Source organism: Haematobia irritans, chromosome 4 (assembly GCF_050003625.1).
Source record: "Haematobia irritans isolate KBUSLIRL chromosome 4, ASM5000362v1, whole genome shotgun sequence".
NCBI classification, from domain to species: Eukaryota; Metazoa; Arthropoda; class Insecta; order Diptera; family Muscidae; genus Haematobia; species Haematobia irritans.
In genome coordinates this window covers 123,250,613-123,265,486 of record NC_134400.1, presented here as the reverse complement: position 1 = coordinate 123,265,486, position 14,874 = coordinate 123,250,613, and the positions used below count along the sequence as shown (strand labels likewise).

The window sequence follows — 14,874 nt, the reverse complement described above, 5'->3', positions numbered from 1 at the left end:
AAAATAATTTATTTCACTGCATTTTATTTGAAAATCTAGTATACACATATACTAGATTTACAAACAGCGATTGATAAGAATACATATCGAATATATGTTATGTCCACTCATATAAACCAGCAAAAGCAACTTGAGTAAGAATGGCAAGAGTTGAACTTTTAATGAAATGATAAATAAATTAAAGCCTAAAAGGGCTATGTGAAAATGGCCGTTAAAGTAATTTAAACTACACGACAGAAAAGGTTGTTTTCATATACAAAAAAAAAAAAAAAAAAAAACAACGACTTTGTCTTTACTCTAATGATTTTGGCATTTATTCCGAGCCAAAGAAGCGGAGAATTGAAGTAAGGATACTTTCACACAACAATTCTCTTTTAAATTTGAGTTTTGCGTACTTGATTCAAGGAAACAAGTTTTAATTTATTCATATCTTTTTATACCCATAGGATGGGGATATAAGAGGTTGGCTGATAAGTCCCCGGTCTGATACATAGATGGCGTCGCTAGTATTAAATGCATATTATTTTTATATAGTATTATTTTTATATATCAAAATTTGACGTCTGTAACAGTAATTTGACGTCTGGCTTTTTTTCGTATTGCAATCTTACCCAAAAAATGTCGGTGGCAGTGAGTAAGACACCAATTACCATGCGATCTTTTACATTGATCCAAATGCGAGAATAAAAACACCACTAGTATATAACAATGTTCGTATGCAGTGTCTTGCAATCTTAAACCAATCGACATCGTAACAACGATCGGTAAACTAAAAACGAGGTTGGCACTTAAGTGTGATTGCACTCAACAACAACAATTACTAGCAGTTGGCATTAGCTCAAGAGAATTGAGAGAGTGCCAAATAAGAGAATACCAAACTGCTGAGACATGGGTAACCAATTTGTGTGATTGCTTTACTACGGTGTTTTCGAGAGACCAACACTCATACTAACAAACACCGACAGTCGTCGGTTGCTTTGGATATTGGTGGTTGAAAATTTTCTACCAATTGATGTTTTAAGATTGCAAATGTTGGTGTTTACTAAATAAACTGGTCGGTTGCGGTAGATCGCAGCCGTTCTCTGGTCTGTAAGTCAATTAGTTTGTGGGATAGAGCGTCTTTTGAGAAGCAACTTTTGTTATTGTGAAAAAAATGGAAGAAAAGGAATTTCGTGTTTTGATAAAATACTGTTTTCTGAAGGGGAAAAATACGGTGGAAGCAAAAACTTGGCTTGAAAATGAGTTTCCGGACTCTGCCCCCAGGGAATCAACAATAATTGATTAGTATGCAAAATTCAAGCGTGGTGAAATGAGCACGGAGGATGGTGAACGCAATGGACGCCCGAAAGAGGTGGTTACCGACGAAAACATCAAAAAAATCTACAAAATGATTTTGAATGACCGTAAAATGAAGTTGATCGAGATAGCAGAGGCCTTAAAGATATCAAAGGAACGTGTTGGTCATATCATTCATCAATATTTGGATATGCGGAAGCTCTGTGCAAAATGGGTGCCGCGCGAGCTCACATTTGACCAAAAACAACAACGTGTTGATGATTCTGAGCAGTGTTTGCAGCTGTTAACTCGTAATACACCCGAGGATTTCCATTGATATGTGACAATCGATGAAACATGGCTCCATCACTACACTCCTGAGTCCAATCGACAGTCGGCTGAGTGGACAGGGACCGGTGAACCGTCTCCGAAGCGTGGAAAGACTCAAAAGTCCGCTGGCAAAGTAATGGCCTCTGTTTTTTGGGATGGGCATGGAATAATTTTTATCGATTATCTTGAGAAGGGAAAAACCATCAACAGTGACTATTATATGGCGTTATTGGAGCGTTTGAAGGTCGAAATCGCGTCAAAACGGCCCCATATGAAGAAGAAAAAAGTGTTGTTCCACCAAGACAACGCACCGTGCCACAAGTCATTGAGAACGATGGCAACAATTCATGAATTGGGCATCGAATTGCTTCCCCACCCACCGTATTCTCCAGATCTGGCCCCAGCGACTTTTTCTTGTTCTCAGACCTCAAAAGGATGCTCGCAGGGAAAAAATTTGGATGCAATGAAGAGGTGATCGCAGAAACTGAGGCCTATTTTGAGGAAAAACCGAAGGAGTACTACCAAAATGTATCAAAAAATTGGAAGGTCGTTATAATCGTTGTATCGGCTGAAATTTGGTACATGGTGTTAGTATATGGTCTTTAATAACCATGCAAAAATTGGTCCACATCGGTCCATAGTTATATATAGCCCCCATATAAACCGATCCCCCGATTTGGCTTGCGGAGCCTCTAAGAGAAGAAAATTTCATCCGATCCGGTTGAAACTTGGTACATGGTGTTATTATATGGTCTCTAACATCTATGCACAAATTGGTCCACATCGGTCAATAATTAGATATAGCCCCCATATAAACCGATCCCCCGATTTGGCTTGCGGAGCCTCTAAGAGAAGAAAATTTCATCCGATCCGGCTGAAATTTGGTACATGGTGTTAGTATATGTTCCCTAATGACCATGCAAAAATTGGTCGATATCGGTCCATAATTATATATAGCCCCCATATAAACCGATCCCCAGATTTGACCTCCGGTGCCTTTTGGAAAAGCAAAATTCATTCGATCAGGTTGAAATTTGGTACGTGGTGGTAGTAAATGATATTTAACAACCATGCCAAAAGAGGTCCATATCAGTCCATAATCATATATATCCCCCATATAAACCGATCCCGATATTTGGTTTTGGAGCCACTTGGAGGAGCAAATTTCATCCGAGTCAGTTGAAATTTGGTACATTGTGCTGGTATATGGCCGTTAACAACCATGCCTAACTAGGTCCATATCGGTCTATAGTTATATATAGCCCTCAGATAAATCGATCTCCAATCACATAAAAATTGGTCCATATCAAGTTCATAATTGTATATAGCCCCCATATAAGCGACCTCATATTTCAATTCTGGCTCTCTACGTACCGTGCAAAAGTCCATATCGATTCGTAATTATTTGTAGACTGACCTATACATACCATTTTTGTCTAATATATACCACGTATGTACTAACTCACAATTTAGAAAACGATGTTAAGAAGTTTTAAGATACCACAACCCAAATAATTCGATTGTGGGTGACAGTCTTTCGTAGAAGTTTCTACACTGTTAGAAAAATATGTTTTTCATATGTTCCGATATAAACAAAATGTGTTTCGGGCACAATTTTAAAACACAATATATTTAAGTGCTAACATGTAATGTTCCTAAACTAACACTAAATGTTTGGGACATCTATGTTAATATGTTAGAATATATTATGTTTGGGGAATGAATGTTTCATAAAAATCATATGTGTGAATGCAAACTTATATATATTTACAAATTTCGACTAAACATACATATGTTGTGATATTTTATTCAAAGCGACAGAGAGAGTATAGAGAAAGAGAGATGGAAACCGGGAGAGTTGACGAAAGATATCAACATAACAGAGCGAAAGAATCAAAAGAGATCAATTTCTATGAAACCGCTTTTATGTTGTTTCGGAAAACTGGTTTATGATAAGGCCAAAGAAATCAGGGGTCTCCATAAAAATAACGAAAGGGCACTATACTCTTTTTAGTGTTGGGACAGTAAAATGATTAATAACCCACATTTCGAAGTTTCATTATAAAAATTTAATATAGTATGAATATAAATGTGTAAATTAAAAAAAGTGTTCGGTTAGAGCAGGGATTGAACCCACGACCCTTTGCATGCAAGGCAGACATGCTAACCACTGCTCCACGTGGCAAACAAATGTATGTTTCTGTTAAATAATGTTATGTTTGCATGGGCTCGTGGGCGCTGCAAACTATGCTATATAAATGTAACTTATAACGATAATTGTCTACTGGTGACTATAACAGCTACGTAGTCCAGTGGATAGTGTGTTGGCTTACAAACTGTAAGGCCCTCGGTTCGATTCTCCGTGAAGGCGAAATGTAAAATTTAAAAAATTTATAAAAGTGAATAATTTCTTCAACATTATTTGTATTACAGAAAAAGGTGCCAAGAACTAAAATATTTCGTGGAATTGAAAATTACGAGTATGTTGGGCAATGAGCACAATCGTCTTTGGGAAAAATTCTTCCAAGCATATAATATTTTTGGGCTCAAAATGCTTCCAAACATATAATATGTTCACATAAAACAAACATATTAATGTTTCGGCAGTATCCAATAATATATGTGCTTCCTGCAAAATATGTTTGGAACATATGTTAAAGAAGCGATTTTTTTGAGGGTGTACGCAATCCATGGTGGAGGGTACATGAGATTCTGACTGGTCAAACTTACGGCCGTATATACTTGTTTTATTAAATATTTTTCTAAAAAAATATTTTGTATGTTATACATCGTTTTTATTTTGTTGTTTTCGGCATATATTTTTGTATAAATATATATTTTTTCCATTAAAAATCAAAAAAAAAAAAAAATTAAAAATTTATCGTAATTTGCAAAACCTTCTGAAAAGAACTTCCATTGAAGTGAAAAAGTAAAAGGCACATGTTCAAATCGCAGCTGGGATGATTTTTTTTTTACTTTTTTATTGATTTTCTATTCTTTTTTGCGAAATTTAATTGTCAAAACTTAAATTTTCTTGTTCAAAATGACTGCATCGGAAGTGCTAAAAAATCGATAGGAGATCCCGGGATGCGCGTTAAAAGAAATGTTTGTGGACTTGTCCAAAATGTCTGCATCGGAAGTGGTAAAAAATTGATGGGAGATTCCGAGATGCGGTTTTAATGAAATTTTTGTGGAACAACTTCCATTTTTTGCTGGGTGATAATAACTTTTATGTTATATCCGACTGTTTTTTTTGCTTTAAAAATTTGATAAAAATTTGAAAAAAATATAGCGCTTTACTTTACTGTTGCATTAACATACCACCCTTTATTTATAAATTGTACATATGTTAGTTTATTTTATTTACTGACTATGTTTTCTGTTCTGATATAATTCTTAAATGGATTAATTAGCTAAATAATTTATGTTTTTATGCATAGCATTTAATACCACAATTAAAGTAGAAACATCTACTCATATGATTTCCTATTAATTACGGTAGTTGTTCACAAATTTTTCCATTGTGTTTGGCTATTTTTCATCTTTGTTTTTTTTTCAAGTTAAGTTATTAACTTTTTCAATTCACTGTTACTTTTCAAAAGTAACGACGCCTTCTAATGAGCCATAAAAACTAAACATGTTTTTCGACATTTCATAAAAGGTAAACATTCCGACAAATTAGGTGGCTCAACATGTTTCGTTTCTCTTTTTTGTCTGGGCCATGAAAGAAAAACAGGCCAACTACATACAGCACAGAAAGCAGAAAACAGCAAAAAGTCAAAGAGTGTCATGCTAGCTTGCCTAGAATACTCACATGACAATGTTTTGGTCAACCAGTGAATTGTTACGGTCGTTTGTTAATGTTCCTCTAGAAACAATAATAAAAACAACAGCGACAAAATTAAACATGGTCGTTAATGTTTAATTTTATTTTTTGTCAAAGTGCTTACGACCATTATCACCAACAGTACCAACTATAATCAAATAAAGTCACGCGTCATACGCCCTTAATTGTCGCTTGTGAACCAGCCATGAAGATTACAAGAGAAATTAATGAGAAAGGAGCAGGGGGTTTGGGGCACAATAGAGAGATGGGACAAGCAATTAATTGGCAAATAAGAAGACGGGCGCTTTAATCGACACCTCCCATAATTAACGGCTCTCAATCTACTATACCCTTTATTAATTGCAAAAAATTAGTTGCGTAGGCCATAATAGGGGAACCGAAATTGCTAATTTAATTGCCTAGAATCACTGAAATAAACGTCTGACAAATCACTGAAATTTGTCCCTAACTTTTCCTTTCTCACCAAGTTTGTTTTATGTGTGTGGCATATGAATACAAAAGAAACAAAAATAGATACGGTCAGGTCGAATCTTATATACCCTCCACCATGGATTGCGTACTAATGACTACTAAAGGCAGTCGTTAAAACTGTTTAGTTCATATGGAGCCTACACAAAAAAATTTTTTTTTTCTTATTCAATCACGAAATTAATTGATCCAATTAATTTTTTTTTTTGTAATTGAAATGTCTTCAACCACAGAAATTATAGTATGAATTAAAAATTAATTGATACTTTTAAATTTTGTGATTGATTTTTGTATCAATTAAAAAATTTGTTGAATCAATTAAAATTTTAGTTTCAATTAAAAAGTTTGTTGAATCAATTAAATTTTTAATAGAATATTTTTTAAAACTCAATGAGGACTTTAATTGGAGAAATTTTCATGAATTTTTTTCTGTGTATTGTTGAATCAATTAAATATTTAATTGAATATTTTTTAATTGAATATTTTTTAAAACTCAATTAAGACTTTAATTGGAAAAATTTTCGTGAAATTTTTTTTCTGTGTATTCTAGCTATAATCACTATAGTAATGGATCGATTTATAGAGGATCAATATTTATTTATGTTCTTGTAAGAAATTGAATTATAACATCGCTCATTTAGGGGATCTGATTAAAATGACTGTACATGACTATGAAAAAGTCAAATTTGGGCAACGATCGATTTGAAGGAGGTAAATATGACAGTTTATAGACTAACAGCACATACCAAATTTAATTTTATTCTAATAGTTAGAGAGTGTGCCCAAGCAGATCGCTTACAAATTGCAGTCCCATGAGGTTCGAATAAATATTGTAATAACAGGTTGGCTGATAAGTCCCCGGTCTAACAAAGAAAAACACATTTTTTGGTCAAAATTCGTTTTTATTATTCAACGTAGTTCCTTTCAAGAGCGATACAACGATTAACAGGTTGGCTGATAAGTCGCCGGTCTGACACATACATGGCGTCGCTAGAATTAAATGCATATTATTTTTCCAATTTTTTGATACCATTTTGGTAGTACTCCTTCGGTTTTGCCTCAAAATAGGCCTCAGTTTCGGCGATCACCTCTTCATTGCAGCCAAATTTTTTCCCTGCGAGCATCCTTTTGAGGCCTGAGAACAAGAAAAAGTCGCTGGGGGCCAGATCTGGAGAATACGGTGAGTGGGGAAGCAATTCGAAGCCCAATTCATGAATTTTTGCCATCGTTCTCTATGACATGTGGCACGGTGCGTTGTCTTGGTGGGACAACACTTTTTTCTTCTTCATATGGGGCCGTTTTGCCGCGATTTCGACCTTCAAACGCTCCAATAACACCATATAATAGTCACTTTTGATGGTTTTTCCCTTCTCGAGATAATCGATAAAAATTATTCCATGCGCATCCCAATAAAACAGAGGCCATTACTTTGCCAGCGGACTTTTGAGTCTTTCCACGCCTCGGAGACGGTTCACCGATCGCTGTCCACTCAGCCGACTGTCGATTGGACTCAGGAGTGTAGTGATGGAACCATGTTTCATCCATTGTCACATATCGACGGAAAAACTCGGGTGTATTACGAGTTAACAGCTGCAAACACCGCTCAGAATCATCAACACGTTGTTGTTTTTGCTCAAATGTGAGCTCGCGCGGCACCCATTTTGCACAGAGCTTCCGCATATGCAAATATTGATGAATGATATGACCAACACGTTCCTTTGATATCTTTAAGGCCTCTGCTATCTCCATCAACTTCATTTTACGGTCATTCAAAATCATTTTGTGGATTTTTTGATGTTTTCGCCGGTAACCACCTCTTCCGGGCGTCCACTGCACCCAGAAAAAAGTGCCTTCGAAACTAAAGGAAAAAATTTTCATCAATATAGTTTATCCATTATATTTCCATCAAGGTAAATTTTTGTGAAAAATAATAAAATTTACTCGTTTCAGTAAAAAAATCCTAAACTGTAAGCAGTTAGGAATAGTTCATTAACTAGAATAAGGCATGGAATTTTACTCATACTATTTTCTTCGCTGGGTATAAGAATTTACTACTGAAAAAGAAAATTTTATTCACCGATAACAAAGCATTCGTAAAAATAAACAAAAACCTAACTAAAACCAAGTTTCCTCAAAATTAGTAAAATTTCTTATAAAATGATAATTGCGATTTCCTTTATAATAGAAAGTTTTTCATACATACGAACAACACTTGGCATAGAAAAATATTTTAGTTCATTCGTGCTAAGAAGTATGCAATCCTTTCAAAACTTAAGGAAACACACTTGTTAGAATATAGGAAATTTTCCTAAATTTCTATTGTCTACCTGTAATCGATACCTGTCATCGTAATCGATGTGTTTGCGCGTGGGTGTAATCGATATGTTTGCGCGTCGGTTGTTTTTTCTAGTTGGAATCGCGTTGTTTTGGTATACGGAGAGATTGTTAAAAAATAATATGGTAAAATAATATAATAAATAACAAATAAAATATATAAAATATTTGTTATTTTAAATTAGTGAGAAAAATTATCGTTTTTTAAAATAAATCTATCAATGTTCGTGATAGTGTATAAAGGAAGAAAACACCAGCAGAATAACAACCCTTTCATTTGTCTTCATTTTGGAATCTTCAATTATCAGGTAATATTCAGTGACGCTAACCTTTTGGAACAAAAATGTTTTATGATTTTTTATATTTGTAGGTATTGAAATTGTAAAAGGAGGACAAAATCGTTAGGCAGCAACTTATTAAAAGTGAAAAGTACAAGAAGAAGAAAAAGTGCGTTTTACAGTTGATAATATCACACGGAAATTGGAAATAGTGGAATAATAAACTAATATTTCAAAGAGATTCGATGCTGTTGATTCTTAATAAATATATTCAATATATTAATAAAACATGTCTTTTATTGAAGATAAAGTTGCTTATAGAAATAAATAAAATTGTATTTAAAAACGAAGGTAAGCAGTTCTAATTATGAAGTAAAAGTTTTACCACAAATGTGTAAGATTTGTCCAAATGAATGAAAAAATTTCAATAAAATCATTCCATATATGAATTCAAATTAGTTAAATTTTTTCATTCTGTAGTATAGTGGTACATAAATATAGGAAAATGTTAACTAATATATGGAATACATTATTCCTAATTTCTACGAAAATCACATCGTTCAAACAAATAAAAATGGCTTTGGCGCTATACGAAGTTCAACTTTCTTCACAATGAGTTCATTTTAACTTAAAGAAGGGGTCACTTTTTTCTGGGTGTGCGTTCACCGTCCTCTGTGATCATTTCACCACTCTTGAATTTTGCATACCAATCAATTATTGTTGATTTCCTTGGGGAAGAGTCCGGAAACTCATTATAAAGCCAAGTTTTTGCTTCCACCGTATTTTCTCCCTTCAGAAAACAGTATTTTATCAAAACACGAAATTCCTTTTTTCATTTTTTTCACAATAACAAAAGTTGCTTCACAAAAGACGCCCTATCTTACAAACAAATTGACTTACAGACGTCAAATCATTTGAAGGTTGGTACTATATAAAATTATATGCATTTAATACTACCGACGCCATCTATGTGTCAGACCGGGGACTTATCAGCCAACCTGTTAATTTGTAGTATAAACAATTTCGACAATAAATCAGCCTGCATTGATATCAGGCTAACATAAAAAATATATGTAGACTCAATTTTTTTTTTAACACCTTATTTTTAATGCAATTTTTTTATTATAGCCTTCATCATAGGATGGGGGTAAACGAACCTTGTCATCCCGTTTGCAAAACATCGAGACATTGATCTCAGACACAATAAAGTACATATAGCGATGACCGTCCGTTTAGCTGTTGCAAATTATATGGTCGTATTTTGTTTCACTTCTTGTAATTCGATTGACTTTGAATACAGCATCAACTTGAACGAACCAGAGTTTAGGGGTTTGCTTCCAAAAATGGTGGAATTTTGACGCTGGTTGCGGTTGTTGAAAAGCTACAGAGTTTTGAATGTCTGAGTCATAGTGTTCTTATGTCGGGGTAGGTGCTTCAAATAAAGCGCACAATTTATAAAAAATTAAAATTGTTTATTTGGAAATAATTAGTTTGAATTATTTCCAACTCTGAAGTAAGAAAATAATTTGTCAAAAAAGCAAAACAAATTAGATTTAAAAAATGAAATTTAAAAACGAGTGTCGCTACAAAATCATGAAACAAGCTACCAACTTGTACGTAAAGTTGGAGAGCATTGCAAATGGGCGGAACACTTTTACATAATTTGTTAATTGAAATGTCTTCAATCACGAAAATGATAGTATGTGTCACAGTTTTAATTGAGCATCAAAAAATTTTTTGATTAAAAAATTAATTGATTTCATTAGCAAATGTCAATTAATTTTTTAATTGATTCAATTACCTAATTGTGCTCAATTACCTAATCTTGCCAATGGATCGACCTACACAGAAAAAAATTTCCGTAGTTAAACTAACGGTAAATTTAACTTATTTTTATTGGAAAACAAGTAAGGAAAGTCTAAAGTCGGCGGGGCCGACTATATTATACCCTGCACCACTTTGTAGATCTAAATTTTCGATACCATATCACATCCGTCAAATGTATTGGGGGCTATATATAAAGGTTTGTCCCAAATACATACATTTAGATATCACTCGATCTGGACAGAATTTGATAGACTTCTACAAAATCTATAGACTCAAAATTTAAGTCGGCTAATGCACTAGGGTGGAACACAATGTTAGTAAAAAAATATGGGAAACATTTAAATCTGAAGCAATTTTAAGGAAACTTCGCAAAACTTTATTTATGATTTATCGCTCGATATATATGTATTAGAAGTTTAGGAAAATTAGAGTCATTTTTACAACTTTTCGACTAAGCAGTGGCGATTTGACAAGGAAAATGTATTTTGATCATTTTTGTCGAAATCAGAAAAACATATATATGGGAGCTATATCTAAATCTGAACCGATTTCAATCAAATTTGGCACACACGACTATATTACTAATTGTATTCCTAGTGCAATATTTCAACCAAATTGGGCCAAAACTCTGGCTTCTGGGGCCATATAAGTATATATCGGGCGAAAAATATATATGGAAGCTATATCTAAATCTGAACCGATTTCAATCAAATTTTGCACACTTGACTATACGACTAAGTGTTATGTTTGTACAAAATTTCAAGCAAATCCGTATAAAACTCTGGCTGCTGGGTCCATATTAGTGCATATCGGGCGAAAGATATATATGGGAGCTATATCTAAATCTGAACCAATTTCTTCCAAAATCAATAGGGTTTTGATTCTGACCAAAATTAGGAACATGTGTCAAATTTGAAGGCGATTGGACTTAAATTGCGACCTAGACTTTGATCAAAAAATGTGTTCACAGACAGACGGACGGACAGACGGACATGGTTATATCGACTCAGGGATCCACCCTGAGCATTATTGCCAAAGGCACCATGTGTCTATCTCGTCTCCTTCTGGGTGTTACAAACATATGCACTAACTTATAATACCCTGTTCCACAGTGTGAAGTTAAATTTTATTATTTTTTCTGAAATTTTCCACGACTTAATGAAATTTTACTTTTTATACCCTTCACCACTACTGTGGTACAGGGTATAATAAGTTTGTGCATTTGTATGTAACGCCAAGAAGGAAAAGTCGTTTAGTATACCGATCGTCTTAGAATTAAATTCTGAGTCGATTTAGCGATGTCCGTCTGTCTGTCTGTCTGTCTGTCTGTCCGTCTGTCTGTCTGTTGATGTATTTTTGTGTGCAAAGTACAGCTCGCAGTTTTAGTCCGATTGTCCTAAAATTTGGTACAGGGTCCTGTTTCGGCTCAGAGACGATCCCTATTGATTTTGGAAAAAATCGGTTCAGATTTAGATATAGCTGCCAAATATATTTTTCACCGATCTGGTCATAATTGGCATATATATCAACCGATCTTCCTCAAATTCCGTACATTCGAATATTTTAACAGTCTCGAAAAACTTGCAAAATATCAGCCAAATCGGTTCAGATTTAGATATAGCTCCCATATATAGCTTTCGCCCGATTTACACTCATTTGCCCACAGAGGCCAATTTTTTGCTTCGATTTAGTTGAAATTTTGCACAGGGAGTAGAATTAAAATTGTAGCTATGCGTGCCAAATTTGGTTGAAATCGGTTCAGATTTAGATATAGCTCCCATATATAGCTTTCGCCCGATTTACACTCAAATGACCACAGAGGCCAACTTTTTGCTCCGAATTAGTTGAAATTTTGCACAGGAAGTAGAATTAGCATTGTAGCTATGTGTGCCAAATTTGGTTGAAATCGGTTCAGATTTAGATATAGCTCCCATATATAGCTTTCACCCGATGTACACTCATATGACCACAGAGGCCAATTTTTTGCTGCGATTTAATTGAAATTTTGCACAGGGAGTAGAATTAGCATTGTAGCTACGCGTACCAAATTTGGTTGAAATCGGTTCAGATTTAGATATATCCCCCATATAGCTTTCGCCCGATTTACACTCATATGACCACAGAGGCCAATTTTTAACTCCGATTTAGTTGAAATTTTGCACAGGGAGTAGAATTAGCATTGTTGCTATGCGTGCCAAATTTGGTTGAAATCGGTTCGGATTTAGATATAGCTCCCATATATATGTTTTTCTGATTTCGACAAAAATGGTCAAAATACCAACATTTTCCTTGTAAAATCGCCACTGCTTAGTCGAAAAGTTATAAAAATGACTCTAATTTTCCTAAACTTGTAATACATATATATCGAGCGATAAATCATAAATAAACTTTTGCGAAGTTTCCTTAAAGTTGCTTCAGATTTAAATGTTTCCCATATTTTTTTTACTAACATTGTGTTCCACCCTAGTGCATTAGCCGACTTAAATTTTGAGTCTATAGATTTTGTAGAAGTCTATCAAATTCTGTCCAGATCGAGTGATATTTAAATGTATGTATTTGAGACACACCTTTATATAGCCCCAACACATTTGACGGATGTGAATTGGTATTGAAAATTTAGATCTACAAAGTGGTGCAGGGTATAATATAGTCGGCCCCGCCCGACTTTAGACTTTCCTTACTTGTTTTAAGTATGCCTCAAAAATGTGGGTATAAAGTTCAATGACCGTACACATAAGTTCAATGTGAACTAAAGCAAAAGAAGATTTTCGTACGATTCCCAAAAATAGTAAGAATGAACTACTGTATGGTTAAAACGGTCATGATTTGGCGCCAATGATTTTTTTCTTTTCTTCTAGTTATTTTTTTCTTCTATGAGATGAAGTAATTTCGTAAACTGCAGTTAAAAAGTACAACAGGGCATTAAAATTTCCTGGTTTTAACAACGCTTTGTGGAAATCTCAAAATGTGGAGTAAAATTTAGTTCAATTTTCGTGCGAGGTAGTTCATTCTTCTTATAAAACTTTTTTTCGGTGTACATCAGTAACAACTGCTTTGGAAAATTTCAAGGCGGTATTTTTTTGTTTGTAGGTTATCGCGATTTCAACAGACGGAATATTTAGAATTTTACTATTTTAAAATTGCTCACTTTTTGAACCATTTTTTGTTTTATTATAAATAAAATATTCTCAATTTTTATACACTTACGATTGATGTATTTTTCCACAAACAAATATTAAAGCGGCTTACCTAGAAGAAAGAAAGTGGAAAAATTACTAATAAATATGATGACATATATTTTTTTCATATTAATGTAAATAACAGCCTTAAAAATATTTCCAATTGTAACCAACTGATAGAGAGATAGCTTAAATTTTGCATTTTCTAAGTCCTGCAGATTTATTTATGCCTAAAAAGCGTTGTTATTGCTTACAAATAGAACAGGTGTCAAAATTTGATATTTGAGGTGAAGTATTATGAAAAAAATATTTCTTTTTTCATAGTAGTCCTTTTTTCGTTTTTAAAACGAACTTGTTCAATCACTTGTGTCCAATAGAGGAATTCCTCGTTTTTTTTTTCTTGTTTTAATTTCATTAACTTACTATTACATGACAGTGTCAAAAAACTCTACCTAGGGAAAATGTATTGTGTTTTTTGTCTAAGGATTTTTAATTTGATTTCCACCATTTGTTTTATCCATGAATAATTTAATAATAAATTCGCAGAAACTTATTTAATAACAATATTTAATGGAATTTCACAAAAATTCATTAGTGATGAAGAGAAAATAATATTTTTCGATTTACGGAGTTTATTCATGAATTGGCTTTTGTTAGGTGCATCCACATGACACATGAGCTGGGTATGTACTAGACCCAGCTGACAAAAATCCCATCATGTGTAACAGGAATTTCTTTGCAGCATATCTACTATGATTTAAGTGATCTGATACATTTTTCGATTGAAAAACACATATTGTTCTAATAACAGGGAATTAAATTTAAAACGCGTATCGGTTTGCTGGTTGCATACACAGCAAAATATATCAATAATTGATATTTATTCATAGAAATTTATCCTGGTAAAAGGGAACATGGTATGGTAGTTGGATGGGAAAGTAGGGTGGTTGTCTGTATATATATTTGGTAGATACACTTATCATTTTGAATAAATATAAACAAAATCGCAACAGTAAACCAATTCACTGTATATTGTTCAATATCGCACAACTTCAGTGAGTATAACGAAATAAAAGGGAATTTCATGTGAAAGTACTCGTACACAGTAAAGTTTAGATTAAATTTCATACAAACTCAAAAATTTATTTAGAAATTCTATGATTGTTGAACATTAACCGTTATCGGATGCCATAGATGAATAAGTAAATTATTCCAGTCACTCAGCGATATCAAAAAAATTTTGTACCTTGAATCGTTTTCAGTCAGTGTTTACACTGATGGAAATATCATCGCTAGTAAAATGCATATGTTTTATGTTAGTTACATACATACGGTA

At 33.7% G+C, this 14,874-nt stretch overlaps 1 protein-coding gene across 12 annotated transcripts in view; it reads right to left on the bottom strand.

Moving 5' to 3' along the window:
- LOC142237055 (protein alan shepard-like) overlaps window positions 1-14,874 on the bottom strand; it is a 1,108,257-nt gene that overhangs the window by 142,713 nt on the left and 950,670 nt on the right. Inside the window, exon 2 of one of the 12 annotated variants that reach the window (XM_075308400.1) lies at window positions 13,567-13,608. The exons of the other annotated variants lie outside the window; for them this stretch is intronic. The gene's annotated coding sequence lies outside the window, so the exon portion shown is untranslated. The remainder of the gene's footprint in view (window positions 1-13,566; window positions 13,609-14,874) is intronic. 12 annotated transcript variants of the gene reach the window in all.